This window comes from Carcharhinus amblyrhynchos, chromosome 12 (assembly GCF_965287045.1).
Source record: "Carcharhinus amblyrhynchos chromosome 12, sCarAmb.v2.hapA, whole genome shotgun sequence".
NCBI lineage: Eukaryota > Metazoa > Chordata > Chondrichthyes > Carcharhiniformes > Carcharhinidae > Carcharhinus > Carcharhinus amblyrhynchos.
In genome coordinates this window covers 26,885,653-26,912,588 of record NC_137335.1, presented here as the reverse complement: position 1 = coordinate 26,912,588, position 26,936 = coordinate 26,885,653, and the positions used below count along the sequence as shown (strand labels likewise).

General features: G+C 41.8%; 1 protein-coding gene across 4 annotated transcripts in view; it reads right to left on the bottom strand.

Moving 5' to 3' along the window:
* Nucleotides 1-26,936, bottom strand: part of LOC145350873 (unconventional myosin-VI) — a 206,089-nt gene that overhangs the window by 135,325 nt on the left and 43,828 nt on the right. The window contains exon 1 of one of the 4 annotated variants that reach the window (XM_080200279.1): nucleotides 5,274-5,529. The exons of 1 other annotated variant lie outside the window; for it this stretch is intronic. The gene's annotated coding sequence lies outside the window, so the exon portion shown is untranslated. Of the gene's footprint in view, nucleotides 1-5,273; nucleotides 5,530-26,936 lie in introns of those variants that run through there. 2 more of the 4 variants (XM_080200278.1, XM_080200275.1) reach the window with 2 other exon arrangements.

Below are 26,936 nucleotides of genomic sequence, written 5' to 3'. Positions count from 1 at the left end.
AGGGTGAGAAGAAGTAATTATGGTTTCTGGATTTTTTCCGTTGTAGATGCACACAAACAAATAATACTCCAAGGGAGTCCTAGAATCAGGAGACCACTTGGTCTATCACACTTGTGATGGCTCACACAGGTACCACTTAGTCCACACTACCACTACTCTCTCATCTTTTGAAAGCTACTAAGTCTGCTTCCACCAGCCTTTCAAGTTATGTATTCAAGAGCACAACACGAGTGTCTAAAACATTTCTCAACTCCCCTGGCTACTTGTCAATTATTTTAAATCTGTGTCCTCCAGTTACTGAAGCTTCTGCAAACGGAAACTGTATCCCCACATCTACCCTATCAAAACTCCTTGATGGAAAAGATCCTGCTCTAAGAATGACTAAATGGGGTTAAATAAACAGCTTTGACCTCAAAGGGAACAATAATCTGAAATTAGTAACGCAGGAAGCACCAAAACTAAACTGCTTGGCAATAATAAAGTTACTGCATTAGCATTGAGTACACTACACTAACAATGCAACACAAACAGAAAGCAATGACTATTGGATTCCATCCAAGCCTTTCACATGGGTCGACACATGGAGATTACGAGACAGTCTCTCTCCAAATAATGTTCATGCAATCTTTTTCCCATCACAGAACAAAGATAGAATCAGACAATGTTGACAGAACAGAAGAAATCCATTTGGTCTGGAATTCCTGTACCTCTGAAAAAGCAATCTAATAGTCCGACTCCTTACCTTGGCCCCATTACTCAGCAAATCTTTCCCATTCAAATAATTATTCAATTCCATTTTGAAAGCCACAAATGAGTCTGCTTCCACCACACACTCAGGCAGTACATTCCAGGTCCTGACCACTCACCATATAATAATTTTGTTTCATGCCACCTGTGTTCTTTATTGCCACTCACAGTACATTTGGGTCCAGTGGTTCTCGACCCTTGCGCCAATGGGAACAGATTCTCTCACTCAATTCTGTCCAGACCCTTCATGATTTCATGATCAAATCTCCTCTTGACCCATTGTAATCCAAGGAAAACAGACTCAGCTTCTCCAATTCATGCACATAGTTGAAATCCTTCATCCCTGGAACCTTGTAATTATTTTTCTGTAATGCCTTCACATCCTTCCTAAAGTGTGGTACTCAGAAATGGACACAATACTCCAGTACAGGCCAAGTCTGTGTTTTATTAAGGTTCACTATCTCCCTATCTCAATTAATGAAGTCCAGGATTCCATTTGCTTGCAAGTCTCTTTGTTCCCAAATGGTTGTTCTGGTTTCTCTTCATTCTTCCCACCAAATCATATTGCTTCATACTACTCTGTTACATGTCTGCCATTTCACCAGCCTATGTCTGTAAGTCCATCATTACCCTGCACAAATTTCACAAGACTTCAAAGTTTTGTGTCAGCTGCAAATTTTAAGTCACGTTCTGCACACCCAAATCTACGTTATTAAGATACAATCAAAAAAAGCAGTGGTGCCAATACCAATACCTCAGGAACATCACCTTCTTCCAGTCTGAAAACAACCATTCACAAATACTCCCAGTTTCCTGACTACTGCCACCATCCCTTTTATTCATAGAATCCCTACAGTGTAGAAGGAGGCCATTTGGCCTATCGGGTCTGTACCAACCACGCTCCTGCCCCGGCCCTATTCCCGTAACCCCACGCATTTACACTGCTAATCTCCCTAATCCTAGGGTCAATTTAGCATGACCAATCAGCCTAACCAGCATATCTTTGCCCACAGGTTTTCATTCTGACAACAGGCCTGATATGTGGCATCTTAATAATGGTCTTTTGGAAATCCACATATACCACACTGACATTACCCTAATCAACCCTCTGTTACCTAGAAAAGTTTGACACAATTTGCCTTTAACAAATCCTTGCTGGCTTTCCTTAATTAACACATGCTGGACCAGGTGAGTATTAATTTAGGCCTGGATTGTTTTTAAAAGCTTGCCCACTCCCAAGGTTAAATGCAGAAGTCTGTAGTTACTGGGCTTTTCCTTGCACAAATTTTTTGAAGAGTATTTGCAGTTCTCCAGTCCTCTGGCACCATCCCTGTATCAGAGGAAGATGATGGAAGACTATGGCCAGCACCACTGCAATTTCCACTCTTACCTCCTTCCATATCTTCAGATGCATCTGATCTGGTCCTGGTAACTCATCTAATACCTTTTTATCAATTTTTAGGCTATCCAACTTTTTAACTACTTCCTCTTTCATTGTGACATGGGCAACAATACCTTCTTTGAAAGACAATTATAAGGCTAAAAAGTAAATCTCTTTCTAAAAATGAGTAATTGTGGACATGTGGCAGGACTGCAACACCTTGAAACACAACAGCAAGTTGTTTATCTCAACAAAGCTACAAAAATGTTCCTCCCTCCCTAATGCTCCTTTCGAAGTTTCTATATAAATAAAACATGGGGGTATCATCACTGCATAAGAAACAAAAATGGCCAACACCATTGGTGCTGAAATCAGCAAGGCTTCACTCAAAGAATAAGAATGCCATACAATTCTTCAGATTTCGCTTGCATCTTGGCAACTTCCAATGTTCCGACCACAAACCTGAACATCACTTTCATTTTTCAAATTCTGTCAGACTGACTGCTTGTGCAACTCCAACAGTTTATTTTATTCAGAATTTCATCTGTTGTTTTCTCTTCCCCAGAATAACTTTAGGATTTGCTATGCCTCCAAAGTCAGATATGAAGTGACCTGGTATAGTTCCTTTACAGCTCTATTTGAGCATAGGCTTTGATAATCAACATTTTTAATTTTAAAAATCTGACAAGTTTCTCTAGAGACCTAAAATCATGTAGGAGTTGGTTATGCTATGTAAGAAACGATTAATTATATAGCAGCTAACAAACACGTACATTTATATCGCATTTTTCGAAATCACCGGACATCTCAAAGCACTTTGCAGCCAATGAAGTAATTTTAAAGTGCCTTAAATGGAGGTAATGGGCAATCAATACACACACCACAAACAGCAATGTGATAACAGCCACATAATCTGTTTGTGATGTTGACAGAGATAATTATTGCCCTGGATATTAGAGATAATTCTGCTTTTATTTGAAATAATGCCAGGGGATCTTCTACATCCATCCAAAAAGGCATAATGGGACCTCAGTTCAACATCTCACTGCATAAGCCGTGCGGTATTTGTGATTTATTTCTGTTTTCACATCAAGGCACCATTTTATCTCAGCAGCCAACGTTGCTGACAGGGCAGCTCCAGTGGGACTTTATAGGACCCCATTCCTGGATTTTGTTTTGACTATGTGTCAAAAATGTGGTGGGCAAAGCCGATAGTGCAGCCTGTGGGATACACCCCACTTTTCCCACCTGGGCTGACATTTGCCAAAAAAAATCAGAAAATTCCATCCTGGAATGGGACTAGAACCTGAAACTTGTGACTCAAGAGATGAGAATGCAAACAAATGAGCCACCATCAACACAGTTGTTTAATACAGTTTTAGTGTATTATTTAATTAATATTACAGCCTTTAGCAATGACATGCACCTTAAAAACTTGTTGCAATCTTGATTTATGATGGATGTAAAAATTAGACTAATGACAACACGCAACCAGGCTGAAACCTGACAGCTCCGAATCTTAAGACCATTAGCAGGTGCAAGCATTCTGCTAGTCAAAGTGAGCAAAGGCCACAGCTCACTTTAGACAATGCTACTCAAAAATTACACCAAATTCTACCCTATTCTGGGTTTCTATTACTGTACCTATCTCTTACTGATAGAGTTACTCCATGGCAGCACCGCCATGGTGAAGGGAGGGGCACATCAGCACACAATCCAATGTTGTGACTGTTGGTGGCCCTATCACTTCCTTGTTCAAAGTGAACTGCTTGACAAGCATGTAAAGATCTGAAGTCAAGTCAGGGAAAAAGGTATGAACAAACAAAGCAAAAAGCTGGAGAGAAATTAGAAACTTCAAACAGAACAATGCTGGTTACAAAATAAGGACAATACTATAACAAGTCTCATGGTGCGGGCCCTGAGAAAATGACATTTGTTCAACGATACCAGTCTGGCCCAGTTAGCATTAGCTCTTTTCCATATGAGCATGCATTTAGTTTACAGAAACAGAATTATATTTAATTATCAGGGGGCCAATTTGTTAAAGCTTGCTTTTTGCAAATACAAGGAAGGTAAGATAAGATGCATCTAATATTGAGGCATCAGCACAGCTTACAACATTGTTGAATGCTGTCAATGAGTGGAACAGCCCTGCAGCTTTATTTTTAAAACAAACAAGCCCTTCAAAGAGCTAAAGAAACAAAGAATAGACGGAGATTCCCACAGAGTTTCTTTTATAGGAGTGGCAGCAATTAGCAGCACAATTTTTTTTTACTCTTTTATGGGATGTGGGCATCGCTGGCAAGGTCAGCATTTATTATTCATCCCCAACTGTCCATGAAAGATCTGACAGTCAGCCTGATATAATGCATATTTTCCTGTTTGAGGTTACAGTTTGCTGTAATCGAATACAGCACAACGTTTTTAAAAAGGGCTATCTAATTATTCACACTTACCTGCGTCTTCCACAAAGCTATCAAAATACGTCCATTCAAAAAGTACATTACCAACTTTCTTACGAAAGTTCCTACTGAAATCTGCTCCCAACAGCCTTTCAAACAGAGCATTCCTGATCATAACTCAATACATACAAACATTACTCATCTCTCCCCCTTTAATTCCACTGCCGGCTGAATCTGGAACCTCTGGTTACTGATCTTTCTACTCAATAAAACATTTGTCCTTATCTACTATGGCAAAAATACTTAATGGAAAATGAGCTGATCTTACATGACAACAGAAATCAGACGCCCAGAAATCCTGGACCTTCAAAGCTGAAATCAGCCAATAACTTATTTCCAAAATATTAAGTCACTTGCGCAGATTTAACACCCTTACATCACTTGCAAAACTGAACAAATTAAAACCTTGGCCCTATACATCATTAAACAAAATCCTAACGCTAAAAAACAGAATATTTTGGAAACAAGTTGTTTGTCTAAAAAAAATAAGGCGTGGAACCCAATCAGATGCCATTACACCCAAAATCTTAAACTTTGCCCTTCAACACTGACTGCTCAACTCTCAGTTGCTAATACTTGGCTTTTATCCCAGGTTTCAAATAGCTCAAGCGTTTCTTTGTACATTTGAGGTCTCATTTTATCATTAACTTCTTTTAAAAAAAAGTCTTTAAAATGCCATTTACCTAACAATCTGGGTGCAGCTGGGTGTTAGTACATCGTATGTTCGCTCCTGAAATCTGGATTACAATGCAATGGAGATGCAGCATATTTAAGTCTTTTTTTCTTTCCCTCAAAGGGTTGTTGAATTTCCACACACAGTCAGCCGGCTTCAATCCACTTCCCAGTGATCGCAAGGTCTCCAATCTACCGCTAAACCTGAAGCCGTTCAAAAAAGGGAATCATTCAGGAAGTCGGGAGAGCAAACCTCTGCTCCAGTTGTAGTGCTTCCTGGTTACAAGTGCAAAGTGGAAAAATATTCCACACCCTTTCTTCTTTTGATAAACATACAGTAATTAGTGACGGCTCAGATTTCAGGCTAGCCATCCCATTACATCATTAAAGGTCTTCTCTCATTCTTATTTCGGCAGGTTCACTGTCATTCTGAGCATTTTTGCTCATTCATTTCCTAAACTTTTAGCAAATAGCCACTGTGGATACGACACTGAGAATTGACAGTGACTTGAGGATTTAAGAGATTTGCAACATGAACAGCCATGCTGCTCGTTGTAAGGCACAAGAAATTCTGCATTATTTTTAAACCTCACGGACATGAGACAAACCCGGAGAGCTGGAGGCCGAGGAGAGACCTAGTAGAAGTCTATAAAATGATGAGAGGCATAGATAGGGTTGACAGTCAAAATCTTTTTCCCCAGAGTTGAAATGTCTAATACTAGGGGGTATATGCACTTAAGGTGAGAGGGGGAAGTTCAAAGATGCGAGGGGCAATTTTTTCTTTAAACACAGAGTGGTAAGAATCTGGAATGCAGTACCAAGGGTGGTGGTGCAGGCAGATATGACAGGGACAATTAAGGGGCTTTTAGATAAGCCCACGAATATGCCAGGAATAGAGGGATACGGACCAACGGCAGGCAGAAGGAATTAGTCTAATTTGGTGTCATGTTCGACACAACATCGTGGCTGAAGGGCCTGTTCCTGTGCTGTACTGTTCTATGTTCTATATAGCAGCCAATTTGTTCAATAGGCTCTAGGCAGCATCGTTAATTACTCGGGGTTCATGTTAAGCTTCCAGAAATACTTTCATCAAGAATGGCTACTAACCAGTACAGAAGGAGCATTTTCATTTACTTGTATGGTTTTAGAAAGTATGATTCAATTACATTTGGCTAAATTTAAAAAAAGGTTGATTTAAATTTAATGAGCCATTTCACTTGTCAACCATAAACTAGGGAGGTAATGTTCTAGTGGTATTAGCACTAGATTATTAATCCAGAAACTCAACTAATGTTCTGGGAATAAATCCCACCATGGCAGATGGTGCAATTTGAATTCAATAAAACGATCTGGAATTACTGATGACCACGAAACCATGGTCAATTGTCTGAAAAACCTATCTGGTTCACTCATATTCTTTAGGGAAGGAAATCTGCTAACCTTGCTTGGTTTGGCCTACATGTGACTCCAGAGCCACAGTAACACCTTCTGAAAATAAATACTCAGTTGTATCAATTGCTCACCATCATCTTCTCAATGGCAACTAGGGAGGGCAATAAATGCTGGCCATCCGCTAGTGACACCCTTGTCCCAAAAATGAGTAAAAAGGCTGCTCCACCCCTTCCCCAATGACTCTACATTGACAAAGTTAAAATAAAATGAGAATGACCAACGTGGAAATCATGGGTCAATCGTAATTCCAACATATAGAAGTGTCTATATATCTTAAATTGCATACAACTTAAAAACAAGATTGAGTGTGAGAATGTGATTATGCAAAAGAGGAAAAAATATTTATGTAGGGAGGAGTTTATAAAGGTGGATGATTTAATTTGTTTCATTTTTCAACAAATCCCATGCAACTAATAATTTTAGCACAATATTCCCAGTGTTCCAAGATATTTGGGGTAGTCAGTATTTTTACTCCACTATTTAAGTTACATGGCATCACTGGGTAAAGTTTTAGAATAATACTAAAAAAGGTATGTGAAAAATGATATAGACTTGGCCCCAACTAATTAGTGTCTGTAGCAAGGCTAGTTAAGTTACGAGTGCAATAGTTAGCAGCCAACACCTAAACCTGTTCCACTGATCCATTCTGGTATAGTCATCGATCTGTGGGTTTAGCATTTCAGAAAGCTAACAAAGCTAAACTCAGATGTGAAGAAAATCAAGATTTCAATTCAGTCCAAATCTAAATCACCTCTGTACGAGTCATTTGCGAAAAAGCTTGGGTAAGTTCAATCTAAATCCTAGTGGGGAAAAAGACTATAGCAAAACATTACTCTCAATTCAACACAAAGTGATAGCTCCACTTGTTTAGATTATTAGGAAAAGCTGGTGTGGCGTGGGGAGAAAGTCACGCTTGTGCAGACTGGTATGCCTTCATTTAAATATTTGAATACAGAAATATTAATCTAAGAGTCAGATATAATTCATTCTGATTAGACCACATGGAACAAAAGGGGGTGGTATGGTGGCACAGTGGTTAGCACTGCTGCCTCACAGCACCAGAGACAATGGGTTCAATTCCTGTTTGGGCCACTGTCTGTGTGGAGTTTGTGCGTTCTTCCCTCGTCTGCGTGGTCCTCTAGGTGCTCCAGTTTCCTCCCACAAAGATGTGTCAGTTAGGTTGATTGGCCATGCTAAATTGCCCCTTAGTGTCAGGGGGTTAGTAGGGTAAATAAGTAGGGTTTGAGGCTAGGGCTGGGGTGGGATTGTGGTCGGTGCAGACTCAATGGGCCAAATGGCCTCCTTCTGCACTGTAGGGATTCTATGATTCTATGAAGGGCAAAAAATCTATTATTAACATATCTTCAGCTACAAAGGAAATTTTAAAAAGATTTAATATAAACTTCAGAGCTATTACGTCATAGATTTTTAATTCTATTTATTATTGTCATATGTATCAGCATACAGTGAAAAGTGTTGTTTCTTGCACGCTATACAGACAAGGCATACCATTCATAGAAAAAAAACAAGAGTGTGCAGAATGTAATGTTACAGTCATAGCTAGGGTGTAGAGAAAAATCAACTTAATACAAGGTAGGTCCATTCAAAAGTCTGACGGCAGCAGGGAAGAAGCTGTTCTCGAGTCAGTATGTGGTATGTGACCTCAGACTTTTATATCTTTTTTCCAACAGAAGGAGGTAGAAGAGGGAACGTCCGGGATGCGTGGGGTCCTTAATTACACTGGCTGCTTTGCTGAGGCAGCAGTAAGTGTAGACAGAGATAGATGAAAAGAACAGGAAAATTTAAAATCTTAATTGTTTTGTGAGATTTAGCTCAGTGACAGCATTCTTGCCAAATCACATTCAGAACGTAATCTTAGTAGACATTTCAGTGACGTATTGAATGAGTGCTGCACAACTGGAAATGCCGATTTACGGATGAGACATATGGATAAGGGTTTCAGCTGCTATTATAAGGACAGACAATATTACGGAGGTGGAGCAGACAGCCTTTGTAACGTACAGGACACGGAATCACAGTTGACCTAGAGTAGGAAAGGCCGTTCGATTCATTGATTCTGCACTGACAATATCTATCACTCAAGGTGCACTAATCCCATTTTCCTGCACTTGCCCCATATCCTTGAATGTTGTGATATTTCAAGTGCTCATCCAAATTTTTTTTCAATAGGTTTTAAGGTTTATGGCCACTACTACTTTTCCAGACACTGCATTCCAGACTCCCAAGACCCTGGGTGAAAAAGTTTCTTCTCAAATCCCCTCTGAATCTCCCGCCCTTCACCCTAAAACTATACCTCTTTGTGATTGACCCCTCAACCAAGGGGAAAAACAGCTAGATGCTCACCCTGTCCATGCCCCTTAATCTTATACACTTCAATCATGTCCCTCCTTAGCCTCCTCTGTTCTAAAGAAAACAATCCAAGCCTAAATAGGATCTACTTATATCTCAAATGCTCCATCCCAGGCAACATCCTGATGAACCTCCTCTGAACCCCCTCTAAAGCTAGCACATCCTTCCGAAAGTGAAGTAACCAAACTGCACACAGTACTCCAGCAGTGGCCTAACCAACAGTGTACAACAGCAAATTACTTCCTTGCTCTTATACTCTATACACCATGACTGATGAAAACAAGTGTCCCATATGCTTTATTAACTATTCTATTCACGTGCTCCGCTGACTTAAGGGATCTGCGAATAATTACCCCAAGGTCATTTGCTTCCTCTGAGCTTCCCAAGTGTCCAGCCATTTATTAAATATTCTCTTGTCTTGTTTCTTCTTCCAAAGTGCTTCACCTTGCACTTATCAGGGTCAAGTATCACTGCCCACCTGACCAACCCATCCATATCTTCCTGTAACCCACAACCATCTTTTTTGCTATAAACACACTAAATTTTCACTCAGAGGGTGGTGGGTGAGTGGAATCGGCTGCCGTTGGTGGTGGTGGAGGCGAACTCATTTGGGTCTTTTAAGAGACTTCTGGATGAGTACATGGGATTTAATGGGATTGAGGGTTACAGGTAGGCCCATTAGGTAGGGATACGATCAACGCAACTTGTGGGCCGAAGGGCCTGTTTGTGCTGTGGTTTTCTATGTTCTATTTTCTAATAACCTTGGTGTTGTCTGCAAACTTGCTTATCATTCCCCCCTTTTCATCTTTATCGTTTACATATAGAACAAACATTAAAGATCCCAGTATTAAATCTTATGGTATACCACTGGGCACAAGCATCCAGTCAAACAGTCTTCTACCACCACCCTTTGTTTTCTATTACGAAGCCAGTTTCTGATCCATCTCACCAAGTTTCACTCAAAGGGTGGTGAATCTCTGGAATTCTCTGCCCGTTGAAGTGGTGGAGGCTGCCTCGCTAAATATTTTTAAGACGTGGGTTGATGGGTTTTTGATAAGAGAGGGGATTAAGGGTTATGGGGAGAGGGCGGGAAAGTGGAACTGAGCAGCGACAGATCAGCCATGATCTTATTGAATGGCGGGGCAGGCTCGAAGGGCTAGATGGCCTACTCCTGCTCCTATTTCTTATGTTCTTATGTTTCTCTGAATTCCATGAGCTTTAATCTTCTCAGTGAGTCTCCCTGTGGGACTTGTCAAAAGCTTTTCTAAAATCCATATAAACTGCATCAACTGAACTTCCCCTATCTGTACAAATTACATTTTCAAAAAATTCTAACATGACTTCCCTCTGTCAAAGCTACGCTATCAATAATTAACCCATGCCTTTCCAAGTTTTTTTTAAGTTTGTTTATTCGTGTCACAGTGGGTTTATGTTAACAGTGCAATCAAGTTACTGTGAAAATCCCCTAGTCGCCACAGTCTGGCACCTGTTTGGGTACACTGAGGGAGAATTTAGCAAGGTCAATGCACCTAACCAGCACATCTTTCGAATTGTGGGAGGAAACCGGAGCACCCAGAGGAAACCCATAGAGACATGGGGAGATCGTGCAGACTCTGCACAGTCACCCAAGCCTGGAATCAAATCCGGGTCCCTGGCGCTGTGAGACAGTAGTGCTAACCACTATGCCACCAAGCTGGCCAAGTGAATATTAATTCTCTCTTGCAGAATTTTCTCCAATAGTTTCCCTACCACTGACTTGAGACTCACCAATCTGTAATTTCTTGATTCATCTCTACCATCTTTTTTGATGTGGAGATGCCAGCATTGGATTGGGGTGGGCACAGTAAGAAGTCTCACGACACCAGGTTGAAGTCCAACAAGTTGATTTGGAATCACGAACTTTTGGAGCACTGCTGCTTCATCAGGTGAGTGGGAAGCAAGTAAAAAGCGGAACCACATTAGCCGTCCTCCAACACTTGCCCCGTGGACAGTAAGGAAATAAAAATAAGCATCAGAGCCCCTGTGATATCCTGCCTTGCCTCCCACAACATAAGAACATAAGAAATAGGAGCAGGAGCTGTTCATCCATGCCAGGGAATTTGCCATTTTTAAGCCATCAGAGCATCTAACACCTCCACGTCTCTTTTGTCAATCGGTGCAAGTTCCTCACAATCCCTTTTCCTGAATTTAACACCTACATTCTCCTTTTCCTGAATGAAGACCAAAACAAAAGTATTCATTTAACATCCTTCCGACGTCCTGCAGCTCACACAGATTTCCCCCTTGGAGTCAGGAACTCAACCTAGGGTCAAAGAGGCCACTGAGGGTGCAAATAGACTGGTTAAATATGAGAGGCGCCAAAATAGTGTTTGAAACAGGAACCAAAGACAATGGCACACTCTTCAAAATGATTAACTGGAAGAGGCAGGCTGTCCTAGACTGGTTCACAGATGAGCAGTCTGACCACAGAGGCATGGAAGGGATCAATATGGAAGTTGACCTTGTGTCTGTCAATAAGTTTATTTATTGTCCACAAGTACACTTACATTCACACTGCAATGAAGTTGCTGTGAAAATTCCCTAGTTGCCACACTCCAGCACCTGTTCGGATACCTAGAGAGAATTTAGCGTGGCCAATTCACCTAACCAGCAACATATTTGGACTGTGGAAGGAAACTGGAGCACACAGAGGAAACCCACACAGACACAGGGAGAACGTGCAAACTCTACACTGATAGTGACCCAAGCCAGAAATCAAACCCAGGTCCCTAGAGCTGAGAGGCAGCAGTGCTAACCAATATGCCACCGTGCTGCTCAATGATGTCACCAAGAAAGGGAATGTAGCTAAGGAATAGATGGTGGTCAAGTATAGATCCTTACAAGACTACAAAAATGGTGTGAGGGCTGGAATAGAAGAGAAACCATTGATTGTGATGTTCTGGCAATATATGAGGTTGGTAAGAGGAAACAAGGGCAATCTCATCAGGGTGGACAATAGAGAAAGATGGTATATGACTGACCAAATCAAAGGCTGCAGAGAAGTCAAGACGGACTAAAATTAAAAATGCAAATTATTTACCAATTTATTACCTAAAGAGCAACATAAAGGGAACTCAAAAGTTCCACAACAACTTCAGCATACTGAACCGTTCCAAGAGCCCTGATGGAACATTATCAAGAAAAATTTGATATCAGTTACAAAAGGCAACATTAGTGCAAAAGCCATAAGCTTGGAGAAAGAGGCAAATTGTGAGGAGCTTCTAAAAGGAGAAAGGAGGTAAAGTCATTTAGGGAGGGTAGTCCCAGGCTATCAACAAAGGCTGCTGGAATCACGGCTGTAAATAGTGCAGCAATTAAAATTGGGGATTGTCAAGAGGCAGAATTCTAGTGCAGATATCTCGGTGGGTTATGGAGTTGAAGGAGATTACAGAGCTGAAGAGGGGTGAGCCCATGGAAGAATTTTAAATGCTAGAATTTTTAAATCAAGGCATTTCTTGAAAAGGAGCCAACAAAGGTTAACAGGACTAGGTACATGCATGGACAAACGTAGCAGAATTTTGTATGAACGTGAAGACTGGCCAGGAATGTGACAGAAAAGGTATTGAATGCATGAATGAGGGTTTCAGGAGATGAGGTGAGGTAATAGAATGGAGGTGGTAATAGTGGACTTAATGATGGGACTTCTATATGATAACTCGGATTTAAATATGACACTCTGGATGCATACAGTTAAGTTCAACCTCAGACACAAAAATGTAAAACAAAAGGAGCAGGCGTACATCATTCAGCTGTTTGGAGCTTGCTCCACCATTCAAAATGATGATGGATCCTCTATCTCAATGCTATTCTCCAGCACTTGCTCCATACCCAACACCTTCATTGTCTAGAAATCTATTTCTTTCTTAAATATATTTATTGACTTGGCCTCTTCAGCATTCCGTGGAAAAGAATTCCACATTCGCCATCCTCTTAGTGAAGAAGTTTCTCTTCATCTCACTCCTAAATGGTTTACCCCTTTTCTGAGACCGGCCCCTGGTTCTAGATTCCCTAATGTGGAGGTGTTGGACTGGGGTAAGCACAGTAAAAAGTCTCACAACACCAGGTTAAAGTCCAACACATTTAATTGGCAGCACAAGCTTTCCTTCATCTGGTGAGTCAGGAGTTGGGTTCACAAGCAGGGCATGTACAGCGAAAACCTCAATTTCCAAGATAATGGCTGGAATGCACGTCTTTACAGGTAATCAAGTCTTACAAGATCCAGACAATGTGAGTGGAGAGAGGGTTAACCACAGGTTAAAGAGGTGTGGATTGTCACCAGCCAGGACAGGTTAGTGAAATTTTGCAAGCCTAGGCAAGTAGTGGAGGTTACAGATATTGTGACATGAACCCAAGACCCAGTTGAGGCTGTCCTCATATGTGCAGAACTCGGCTATCAGTTTCTGCTCAGCGATTCTGCATAGTCATGTGTCATGAAGGCCACCTTGGAGAATGCTTACCCAAAGAGCAGAGGCTTAATGCCCGTGACTGCTGAAGTGTTCCCCAACTGGAAAAGAACACTCCTGCCTGGTGATTGTCGAGCGGTGTTTATACATCCATTGTCGTAATGTCTGCATTGTCTCCCCAATGTACCATGCCTCGGGACATCCTTTCTTGCAGCATATCAGGCAGACAATGTTGGCCAAGTCACAAGAATATGTATCATGTATCTGGTAGAATGTGTTCTCACGTGAGATGATGGCATCCGTGTTGATGATCCAGCATGTCTTGCACAGATTGCTGTAGCAGGGTTGTGTGGTGTTGTTCTCGGGAAGGCTGGTAGTTTGCTGTGGACAATGGTCTCTTTGAGGTTGTGTGGTTGTTTGAAGGCTAGAAGTAGGGGTGTGGGGATAGCCTTGGTGAGGTGTTTGCCTTCATCAATGACATGTTGAAGACTCTGGAGAAAATGTTGTAGCTTCTCCGCTCCGGGGAAGTACTGGACGACGAAGGGTACTCTGTCCACTAGATTCCCTAACCAGACTAAAAAAACCTTGCCAAAATTTTATACATTTTAATGAGATACCTTTCATTCTTTTAAAATCCACTGAGAACAGGCAAGTCAACCCAATCTCTCCTCATTTGACAATCCTGCCATCCTAAGGATCAATTTGGTGAACGTTTGCTGCACTCCCTCTATGGCAAGTATACATTTTCTTTGGTAAGAAATCCAAAACAGCCACAATACTCCACCTGTGGTCCCATAACATTTAGGAGAAAAATTGTCATCAGTAACTAAGGAACTGCGTTTGCAGCAGCAACCGAAGGCAACAGCTCAAGTCTTCTCAATGTTTAACTGAAGGAAATTTCTATTTATCCAGTACTGGGTGTCAGATCAACTGTCTGATAATTTTGCAACAATGGAGGAGTGAGAGAGGTGGTGCTGAGGTAGAGCAGGGTGTCGTCAGTGTACATATGGAAACTAATGCTTTGTTTTTAGATGATACCGCCATGTGGTTGAGAAATGGGAGGGAAACAAGAATAGTTCCTTAGAGAACAGCAGAGGTAACAAGAATGGTGTGGGAAGGGAAGTCGTTGCAAGCAATGCTTTGGTTATGATTAGAACGATATCAATGGAGCCAAGCTGATGGAGTCCAACCCAGCTGGACAACAGTGGAGGTGAATGGTGTGATGAACGATACCAAACGCTGTAGACTGGGAAAGCAAAGAAGTTTGTCTTCACAAGTCGTATAGGAATTTATTGGTAAATTTCATGAGAGCTATTTTAGTCCTGTGGTTGGGTGCAAACCTGATTGGAATATAAATGTAAAATTCACAGCAAATAAAAGCAAGGCTTGCATCCTTGGTCCTGATACATAGGCTGAAATCCTGTCAGAATTCTCTGAGCAACTGCTAACCCTTCACTACCAAATTCACCAAGCTCAAACCTTTCAACTCCAACCTTTGAGAACTGACCTTTACCTATTAAAGCTGTATAAGGTACTGGTGAGGCCACACCTGGAGTACTGCGTACAGTTTTGGTCTCCTTACTTGAGAAAGGATATTCTGGCACTGGAGGGGATGCAGAGGAAATTCACTAGGTCAATTCTGGAGTTGAGAGGGTTGGCTTACGAGGAGAGACTGAGGCTATACTCATTGGAATTCAGAAGAATGAGGGGAGATCTTATAGAAACATACGAGATTATAAACGGAATAGATAAGATAGAAGCAGGGAGGTTGTTTGCGCTGGCAGGTGAAACTAGAACTAGGGGGCATGGCCTCAAAATAAGGCGGAGCAGATTTAGGACTGAGTTGAGGAGGAGCTTCTTCAAAGGGTTGTGAATCTGTGGAATTCCCTTCCCAGTGAAGCAGTTGAGGCTACCTATTGTTTAAGAACATAAGAAATAGGAGCAGGAGTAGGCCATCCAGCCCTTCGAGCCTGCCCCGCCATTCAATAAGATCATGGCTGATCTGTGCACACAGTACTCCAGTTGCGGCCTCACCAAAGCCCTATACAGCTGCAGCAAGACCTCCCTACTTTTATATTCAATCCCCTTCGCTATGAAGGCCAGCATCCCATTCGCCTTCCTGACCACCTGTTGCACCTGCAAGCTGGGTTTTTGCGACTCATGCACAAGGACCCCGAGGTCCCTCTGCACTGTCGCCTGCTGCAGTTTTTCGCCACGTAAGTAATAGTCCTTCCTACCATTATTCCTACCAAAGTGGACCACCTCACACTTGCCAACATTAAATTCCATTTGCCATTTCATGGCCCATTCGCCCAGCCTATCTAGATCCTTCTGCAGACTCTCCACACCCTCCGCACAATTTGCCGTTCCCCCAATCTTGGTGTCATCAGCAAATTTCGACACTCTACACTCGGTTCCCTCCTCCAGATCATCTATATAAATGGTAAAAAGCTGAGGCCCCAGCACCGACCCCTGGGGCACTCCACTAGTCACCATCCGCCAATCCGAATAGCACCCGTTGACCCCCACTCTCTGCCTCCTATTTGACAACCAATCCTCTATCCAAGCTAACACCCTACCCCCAACTCCATGTCCCTCGACCTTCTGCAATAACCTCTTGTTTAAAGCAAAGACAGGTAGATTTTTGATCAGGAGAAGATTTATGAGTTGTGGCGAGTGGTGGGTATGTGGAGCTGAGTCAACAGCCCGTGATCTTATTGAATGGCAGAGCAGGCTTGCAGGGCCAAATGTCCAACTCCTGCTGCTAGTTCTTATGTTCTTTTAAAGCATTCTCTATCTCAAAATTTTACAGATTTACTTCTAATATCCAGTAGAATTCATGCTATTTAAATGGAGGTCATTGTGATTTTCATGTTATAACAATAGCAACATGATTTATGATCAATTAAAAGATGATTCAAGAGCTTATTTATAATTGAATAAATCATTCCATTTTGAACTGCAATAAACCAGGCATTCTCAGTAAATAGAAACAGTTATGCAAGATTGTGTTTTTTAGTAAAATTCTAGTGACAGAAATTGGCATCAATCAGCATACAGATTTAACATCCTGTACACAACTTAATACATTAATTTTTTTTGGCAAGGGTCACAGAGAAAAGGCTGCACTTAGCCAGGTGTGAGGCTATTTTGGGAGAAAGAAAAACTTTCCATTTAACATTTCTAGTGAAAGGATCAAGTACTCTCAGGACACCATTAGCGTGTGTTTTATAAAGAGTGAAACTCTCTCTGCTAATCATCTTCAAAAGCTGGAAGAACTTGTATTTGCATGTCTTATCAAGTCCTCAAAGAAATCCCAAAGCTTTCTGGATCTAATAAATTATATCTGATATGCAGTCATTGTTGTCATGCAAGCAAAGTCAGCAGCCATTTTGTTCACATCACGATCACTCGAATGAGATAAGTAGCAGTTTTTATGTTATTTGAGGGAAAGATTTTGGCCAAGACATTGGAAGAATTTCCTGCTCTCCGTCAAATAATGCCACAGGGTATTCTACATCCACCCAAGCTTTGCCTCAGTTAAAACTCTAATCTGAAAGATAAAATCTTCAATAAGACAACATTCAATGAGAGCTGAGATCTTACTGCTGGAAGCACATACATTGCCTATTGAGCCAAGTTGTCACTTAGACCAACTTCAATGCCTATTGCAACAGTCAGGCTTTTCATTCCCCATTCCCTCTGTGAAATTGCAAATTTAGTGCCAGTTATGTGCAGTTAAAACAAAAGTGGAATAAAGAGAGCATTGGTCCCTTCACAATTATATATAAAATTACTTATTTGCTCCCTCCACCACTGTCATTCAATTCAGATAAAGCAAGAAATGCAATGGTGATACAGCTACATCTGCTTAAGAACCACTTACAATGCTCAAATTGGCAGAAGGAACATAAGTGCAGCTGCTCATCTGCAGATCGAAAAGGAGCCCTGCACCTGACACTGTTGTGTTGTTTTTCCAATTTAAATGTGAGGTAGAATGACGATATGAAAGAAAAAATTTTTTAAAGTTTACTTTCAAAGTAATTAACAACCGTCAACAGTGAAATTTCTTGATGCATTGCAGACATGACACATTTCATTGAAATGTTTTGGATTTAAAGCCAACAATTCTTGAGAATTGCATGTTCAAAAAGTTTTTATTTCAGGGTGTATATTGACTAATAAAATCGGCTGCATTAAAGTAATGACAAAAATCATTGTTAAATCAACGACTTTGATCAATAAGTACAATCACAGATGTCTTTTACACAAGACTCTTGTAAAGCAGGAGCCAACAGAAGCTATAAAGATGGAGCCAGAAACATTTCATTTTCCTACCATTTACACAACAGGTAAATATAGATGAAACATAAGTTTTTAAAAATCCTCCCAGCTCTAGGTCAATCGTTTTCTTTAGAGATTAACAGCAAATATTAAAACACACCAAGGGACCCACACAAATACTGACAACTTCAGAGATCCTGCGTTCTATCTTACAAAAAGTTACCTCAGAACTGAATTTGTGCTTGTTGCAAGAGGGAAACTTAAATATCTAGGAAGTGAAACATTCTACCCTTTTCCCACTGGCATATACTGAATATAGGGGTCAATTAGTTCAATTGGCTGGACGGCTGGTTTGTGGTGCAGAGTGACTCCAACAGCATGGGTTCAATTCCCATACCAGCTGAGGTTATTCATGAAGGCCTGCCTTCTCAACATTGCCGCTTGCTTGAGGTGTGGTGATCCTCTGGTTAAATCACCAAGGGAAGAGCAGCCTATGGTTATCTATGGCAACTTTACCTTCACACTGAATATATTTGGTTTTCCCATTGGAAACGTCACTTATTGCAAATTGACAGAAAAGGTCTGAGCTACACAATCTGTTAGAAGAAATTGTTTGTACAACAGCAAGTTAAATCAGCAGAGTAAATAGTGATTCAAAATTAAACTGTCATTCATTTCTTACATTGCAAAAGTAGCCAAATTCCCAAAGGACCTTGAGATGTCTGGCGGCTAATACATAACTGAAAGTTTTTCTTTCTTTCAATATACTAAACTGTTTCAAAATGATAGGAGCTCCTTAATCTCAGAGCTTCTCCTGTGTAATGTTTGAATAGAACATCAGATGAGAATCTCTCGGAAACCTGAATCGAAGCGTTGCAATAATTTCAGAAATCTGGGACACAATCTAGCTCATACATCTCTCTATTCCTTAATGTTCATTCTGACAAAATGAGCAGGAGAAAGGGACCATTCACAAACAAAACTGTCCCATTTCAAATTACTTCCTACGGTGGCAGGCCAAAGAGAAAAAGAAATTACAGCAACTTCAACAAATAAAGCTTATCAGACAGAATTCAACCCACACCTTCCCAATTATTTAGAATTTGTCTTCACTTGCACACCAGTCAAGATAAAAATACTGAGCAAGCACAATGCAGCCTCCAAATTATTTATTGAAGAGAAAAACAAAGGCAATAAACACAATTGCATCATGGCCTTGCTACGATATCATACAAAATACACAACACAGGATTTTTCAGTAGCTGAATCCATGTGGATCTCTTCTGCTCTCAATTCATCTACAGCCATTGTCATAATTGACATGCTGTTCTCTTCCTCCATCTTTCCATCATTATCCAGCTGGATGGAACTACACTCACCCAATTCCAATCTTATCTATCCAATCATAGCCAGAGAATTTCTTCCTGCCTGGGTATTATTACCTCGTGTCCCCTGAAGATCCACTATTAGTCTTCTCGTATTTCTCACCAATGTGCTGCTCTTCTGCAACATCATCCAAGAGAAAAGCCCCAGCTCCCTCAATCTTTCCTCATAAGACTACCCTCCAAACCAGGCAGCATCCTGATAAATCTCCTCTGCACTCTCTCCAATGTTTCCACATCCTTCTTATAATGAGGTGACCAGAACTGAACACAATACTCCAAATGTGATAATGGGTATTTAGTGAGAGTGGAGTGAAACTGATTCCACTGGCAGGAGGGTCAGTATTGTTTTAAAATAGTTTGTTTAAAAAATCCAGGGCAGAAATTAGAAGAATTTTTTTACTCCGTGAGTAATGATTTGAAATGCACTACCTGAAAGCATTTGGTAGATTCAGTAGTAACTTTCAAAAGGAATTGGATATGTAGTTGAAAAGTGAAAATTTGTAAGTCTGAGGAGGAACAGCAGGGGGAGTCCATTCAGAGCTTTTGAAGTTGTAACTAGCAGGGTGGATAAGGGTAAACCAGTGGATATAGTACAGGTGGATTTTAAGACATTAATTAAGAAGGCTTTTTCCCAGGGCTGAAATGGTTGCCTCCCCAGCAGGTTTAAGGTGCTGGGGAGTAGGTAGAGGAGGTGTCAGGGGTAAGTTTTTCAGTCAGAGTGGTGGGTGCGTGGAATGGGCTGCCAGCGGTGGTGGTGGTGGAGACGGATTCAATAGGGTCTTTTAAGAGACTTTTACATAAGTTCATGGAACTTAGTAAGATAGAGGATTATAGGTAAGCCTAGTAATCTCTAAGGTAGGGAAATGTTCGGCACAGCTTTGTGGGCCGAAGGGCCTGTATTGTGCTGCGGCTTTTCTATGTTTCTAAACATACAGCCAACTCCACAAGTACACAGGCAACACCCAGCTCTACCTCATCACCATTTCTCTCAATTCCTCCACTGTCTCTAACAAGTCACGTTACTTGTCCAATTTCCACTACTGGAGTAAAAGAAATTTCTTCCAACTGTTACAAATGCAGAACTTATGCAAGACAATTGTGTTTGGAAAATGTTTCTTTTAAGGTGATATAGAATGTTTTGAGAAGGGGAATGGCAATCCCGCTGACTTTGTCCAGAAACAGGCCCATGTGATTCCATTGGCACGGGGAAAAGAAACACAAAGCAAAACCTACTGAAAATCAAAAATGACAGTTTTCATACCATGAGATGGCAAAGGGAAGCTGTTTGTTGGTCACAGAGGTAGACATCAAGTGAAAGATACAGGATTTACTGCTGGGTGGAAAAGCAGCAGCAACTACTGTGAAGACCGTGTTTGCATTAACTAAACAGAATGCTTGCAAAAGTCAGCTTTCTATTTGAGAAAGAGCACTTAAGTGGCTTTAAGATTTAAGAACATAAGAAATAAATAGGAGCAGGAGTAGGCCATCTAGCCCTTCGAGCCTGCCCCGCCATTCAATAAGATCATGGCTGATCTGTCGTGGCTCAGTTCCACTTTCCCGCCCTCTCCCCATAACCCTTAATCCCCTCTCTTATCAAGAACCCATCAACCCGCTTCTTAAAAATATTTAGCGAGGCAGCCTCCACCACTTCAACGGGCAGAGAATTCCAGAGATTCACCACCCTTTGAGTGAAGAAGTTCCTCCTCAACTCCGTTCTAAACCGCCTTCCCTTTATCTTGATGCTGTGCCCCCTAGTCCTACTGTCTTTTTTGAGCGGGAAGAGTCTCTCCACCTCTATCCTATCCATCCCATTCATCATCTTATATGTCTCAATGAGATCTCCCCTCATTCTTCTAAACTCTAACGAGTACAAGCCTAGTTTATTCAGCCTCTCCTCATAGCTCAACCCCCTCAACTCCGGTATCAGCCTAGTAAACCTCCTCTGCACTCCCTCCAAGGCCAAAATATCCTTGCGCAGGTGCGGCGCCCAAAACTGCACACAGTACTCCAGCTGCGGCCTCACCAATGCCCTATACAGCTGCAGCAAGACCTCCCTACTTTTATATTCAATCCCCCTCGCTATGAAGGCCAGCATCCCATTCGCCTTCCTGACCACCTGCTGCACCTGCAAGCTGGGTTTTTGCGATTCATGCACAAGGACCCCGAGGTCCCTCTGCACTGTCGCCTGCTGCAGTTTTTCGCCATGTAAGTAATAGTCCTTCCTACCAAAGTGGACCACCTCACACTTGCCAACATTAAATTCCATTTGCCATTTCCTGGCCCATTCGCCCAACCTATCTAGATCCTTCTGCAGACTCTCCACACCCTCCGCACAATTTGCCGTTCCCCCAATCTTGGTGTCATCAGCAAATTTCGACACCCTACACTCGGTTCCCTCCTCCAGATCATCTATATAAATGGTAAATAGCTGAGGCCCCAGCACCGACCCCTGGGGCACCCCACTAGTCACCCACTAGTTAAGGTTCAGGGAGTTGCTGAGATAGGTCCTTGCTCATGGAAGTCCCATTCTGGAATACTCAGTCTGATAACTGGCATACTGGTGACAAATGGGTAAAGGTTTGACATCGCATTAATATATTAAGGAAATGAAATGTTACTAAAATGTTCACACTTTCACAAACTATGCAATGAGAGATATATTATGAACCACTAAACATTACTCAATTATTTTATACGTATATGAAATTTTAAAAACCAGAAACAGAACTTAGAATAAGAAATCATGTTAGCATGAATATGGCCAATTATCAAATTTCCTGCTTCCCATCTTGGCTCCTAGTTTATACCAGTCTATAAATATCAAACAGTAAAATTTGAGTAAAGATAGGAAATTTCTTGAGTATTTAACCTTTTTCAGACATGCATCTTTGAGAAAAGCATTGATTCATATTCATAGGAACATGCATTGAATTAACCCTTCTGTCTCTGAGACTACGAGACACTATAATAAAGAACACACAGATTCTTGGCTCTCTGGAGTGCCTTTTCAAAAGCTGAAAATTTGGTTTTATTCATTGCGAGAAAATGCACTCCTCTAGCTAAAGATTTGATATCTAAAAGAGCCTTAAGGAATCATTCTTCCCAGTACATTAAACAAAGAAAGCTTCCTCCACTGAGATTCAGCAATACCAATGCTGGTATGTACAAAAAACCACAAAAACCATTATGGTAACTTTGAGGACGTTAAAAGGGAAATAGTTTCTCCAAATGCAGTAAAAAGTCTAACACCACCAGGTTTTAGTCCAACCGATTTATTTGATAGTAAACTCACTAGCTTTCGAGGGGATTCCCTCTTCTTCAGGTGAATGGAGAGTTCTGGCCTCAGACAGAGCATATAAAGCACAGACAGTTTACAGATTACTGATTAGAATGCGAATCTTTACACCTAACCTGCTGTTCAAGTCCTAAAGTGGCCGACAACGTGTGTGGAAGGAGCACTGATCACAGGTTAAAGAGCTGAATAAACTAGGCTTGTACTCGTTAGAGTTTAGAAGAATGAGGGGAGATCTCATTGAGACATATAAGATGATGAATGGGATGGATAGGATAGAGGTGGAGAGACTCTTCCCGCTCAGAAAGGACAGTAGGACTAGGGGGCACAGCCTCAAGATAAAGCGGGGGGGCTCGGTTTAGAACAGAGTTGAGGAGGAACTTCTTCACTCAAAGGGTGGTGAATCTCTGGAATGCTCTGCCCGTTGAGGTGGTGGAGGCTGCCTCGCTAAATATTTTTAAGACGCGGGTTGATGGGTTTTTGATAAACGAGGGGATTAAGGGTTATGGGGAGAGGGTAGGAATGTGGAACTGAGCCACGACAGATCAGCCATGATCTTATTGAATGGCAGGGCAGGCTCGAAGGGCTAGATGGCCTACTCCTGCTCCTATTTCTTATGTTCTTATGTTCTAGATGTGTATTGTCTCCAGACAGTACAGTAAGTGAGGTTTTGCAAACCCAGGCAAGTCACGGGGGTTACAGATAGTGCGACATGAACCCAAGATCCCTGTTGAGACCGTCCTCATGTGTGCGGAACTTGGCGATCAGTCTCTGCTCAGCGACTCTGCGCTGTCGTGTGTCGTGAAGGCCGCCTTGGAGAATGCTTACCCGAAGGTCAGAGGCTGAATGCCCGTGACCACTGAAGTGTTCGCCAACAGGAAGGGAACAGTCTTGCCTGGTGATATGACTACTATGTTCTCCAAATGCTACAGAGCACCTGCTCCAATAGGTATTGGTGGAATAAACAAAAAAAAACAAAGAACAAAATCAGCCTGGGAAACAGGCCCTTCGGCTCAACAAGCCCGCGCCATCTCAACACCACCAGTCCCCCTCTCCACCCACGAACCCCTGTCTAATGTTTTATGGCCATCCAGATTGAGGGAAACTGAAATAGGGCAACAAAAGGGAAACCTCATTGGGCTATGTATCAAAGAGAAAATATGAACTAAAATCCATGCTATTAATATCAATATTACAAACACCCAGTGAAAACGAAAAAAGGTTCACAAGCAACCAGGCAAACTACTGCACAAACAATTGTGAACAATAAATAAGTCTGCAGTGAAAGAGGGGATAGTTAGATGGATAGGTTAAAAATTAATAATAGCAGAGATTGCTTGTACTTCAATATTCCCCCAATGTTGTTGGATCAAAAACCTGGAATTCCCATCCTTAACAGTACTTTGGGTGTCAAACCAGAGGGACTACAAGTGGTTCAATGTTGTTGGATCAAACACCTGGAACTCCCGTCCTAATAGCACTTTGGGTGTAACAATACCAGAAGGACTACAGTGGTTCAAGATGACAGTTCAACATTATCTTCTCATTGGTAATTATCAACAGGCAATTAATACTGACCTTGCCAGCAATGCCCACATCTCATGAAAAAGAATTAAAAATTCAAGTTGATAAATCACCAGGGCTACACTGGGGAGGTGATGGCCTGGTGATATTATCGCCAGACTGTTAACTCAGAAACTCAGCTAATGCTCTGAGGATCTGGGTTCGAATCCACCAGGGCAGATGGTGGAATTTGAATTCAATATATAAAAAAAATTGGGAATTAAGAATCTGCTGATGACCATGAAACCACTGTCAATTGTTGGAAAAACCCACCTTGTTAACTAATGTTCTTTAGGGAAGGAAAACTTCAGTCCTTACCTGGTCTGGCCTACATGTGACTTCACAGCTAGAGCAATGTGGTTGACTCTCAACTGCCCTCTGAACAATTGCAACTAGAGATGCTGACCAGCCAGTGACACACATGACCCACAACGGAATAGATCATATAACATGCATCTAAGAATGGGAAGGGAAATAAAGAAGGGAATTACAAAGGTCCAGGTCACTATCTTCCAAATCTTGCTTAGATACGAGGTGGGGAAGGGCACAGGTTGCTTCTAAAGGACTGGAGAATTGCGCTATTTTACCCTTGTCCAAATAAAGATACATCCAAGATACAGCAATTACAGCCAGTCAGTTTAACCTCAATGCTGGAAAAAACTTTAGGATCTGGACTGCACTGTTAGGCAGTTTACAGTTTTTCAGACTCAATATTGAGTCCAACAATTTCAGATCATAACCTCTGCTTCCACTGATAATGATTCTGCTGGTCCTTTTTATTGCAACACTTAACTTATCTTTTGATTCATTTTTTGTCGCATTACCATCATCCCCCTTGAAATTTAATCATTCCTGTTTTCCATACTATCGCAGACTTTCCCTTTTGTTCTATCCTCCTCCCCTTCCTCCCTCCCTCCCTCTGTCTTTACTTAAAAGTTTGTATCTCTCTCACACTTTCCAGTTCTGATGAAAGGTCATCAACATGAAATGTTAATCCTGTTTCCCTCTCCACAGATGATGCCTGGCTCAATATTTCCAGCATTTGCTGTTTTTCTATTTAGTCCAGGTCTTGCTGCATTTGGACACTGACTGCTTCAGTATCTGAGTTAAGGTTGGCTTTGAAGAGTGTGTAATTATTAGCAAACATGCCCACTTCTGATTTTATTTTGGAATGCAGGAATTGACAAAGCAGTTGAAGATCTTTGTTTGCGCCTAATGCACAATCAAGGAATTCCAGCAATGACACCCTAGGACTAGCCTGCAAAACAATCTTTCTTTTCACTATGTGACCATCAGCAAGTATTCCCACATCTGAGCTTATTATACCCCACTCTCGGCCAACAGGCCAACAACGCCACCCAGTCTCGGCCAACAGGCCAACAACGCCACCCAGTCTCGGCCAACAACGCCACCCAGTCTCGGCCAACAGGCCAACAACGCCACCCAGTCTCGGCCAACAGGCCAACAACGCCACCCAGTCTCGGCCAACAGGCCAACAACGCCACCCAGTCTCGGCCAACAGGCCAACAACGCCACCCAGTCTCGGCCAACAGGCCAACAACGCCACCCAGTCTCGGCCAACAGGCCAACAACGCCACCCAGTCTCGGCCAACAGGCCAACAACGCCACCCAGTCTCGGCCAACAGGCCAACAACGCCACCCAGTCTCGGCCAACAGGCCAACAACGCCACCCAGTCTCGGCCAACAGGCCAACAACGCCACCCAGTCTCGGCCAACAGGCCAACAACGCCACCCAGTCTCGGCCAACAGGCCAACAACGCCACCCAGTCTCGGCCAACAGGCCAACAAGCCACCCAGTCTCGGCCAACAGGCCAACAACGCCACCCAGTCTCGGCCAACAGGCCAACAACGCCACCCAGTCTCAGCCAACAGGCCAACAACGCCACCCAGTCTCAGCCAACAACTAACACTAGTGCCTGAAATATCACTGAATCATATTGTAATGTACTAAATAGGGATTGTTTCACTGTCATATACTAACAAGGGCACCTCAGTCTCAGTCTAATGGTTGAACAATATCAGTTTTAGTCAAATGTACTAAATTGGACCAAATGTTTTACCACAAATACATCTTTGAAACTTCATATAAATAATGGGTCTTTTGACTCACAACATATACTGCATCATCCTCTAGTTCTAGTCCTTTGTTCAGCTGCACGTAAAATGAGCGGTTCCCTTTCTAGAATTTTCTACAATAGAGATCAGTCAAAGTACCTGCAGATTTAGGGAATATATCTCAAAGTTAATTTTAAAAAGGCAAGTGCATAAAATGCAGCAAAACAAACTCTTCCTTGGTTACATAATGTACAATAGCAAAACTAATAGCTGTGATTCAGTGCAACTAAGTCATAAAATTGGAACCTGTTTTTGGAAACAGAGGCAAATCTAATTGTGCATTTGACCAGACCAATGAGTGGGGAATATTTTATCACATTCACCAAAGAAGCTTTAACCATGTTCCAGCAGTCACAACTAATTTATTCAACCCACTAATAAGTTGTCCAATTTTTTTGTTTTCAAATTACTCTTTTAAAATTATGTTGGAAGAACTACCCTGTTGGGTATCTGTTAAGATTAGACAGACTTACACCACGAAAGTTATATAAATGGCACGTTCAATCTCATGTTTGGGTGAGTTAACCATTGTTTCTTTGCACTACCATTAACAATGGCCAGTACTTTTGTTAACTACATCAGTTTTATCTGGGCACCTTGGTGCACTCGGTCTACTGTTGCCTTGATGTGTGGTAGGTAACTCTGAAAATATCCATGTTAATGTATCTGCATTTTAAATTAAATACATCTTAACCACAGAGGATGCTTTGAATCACATGTGTCATTCTCTGTTTAGCACTGGCAATAAAG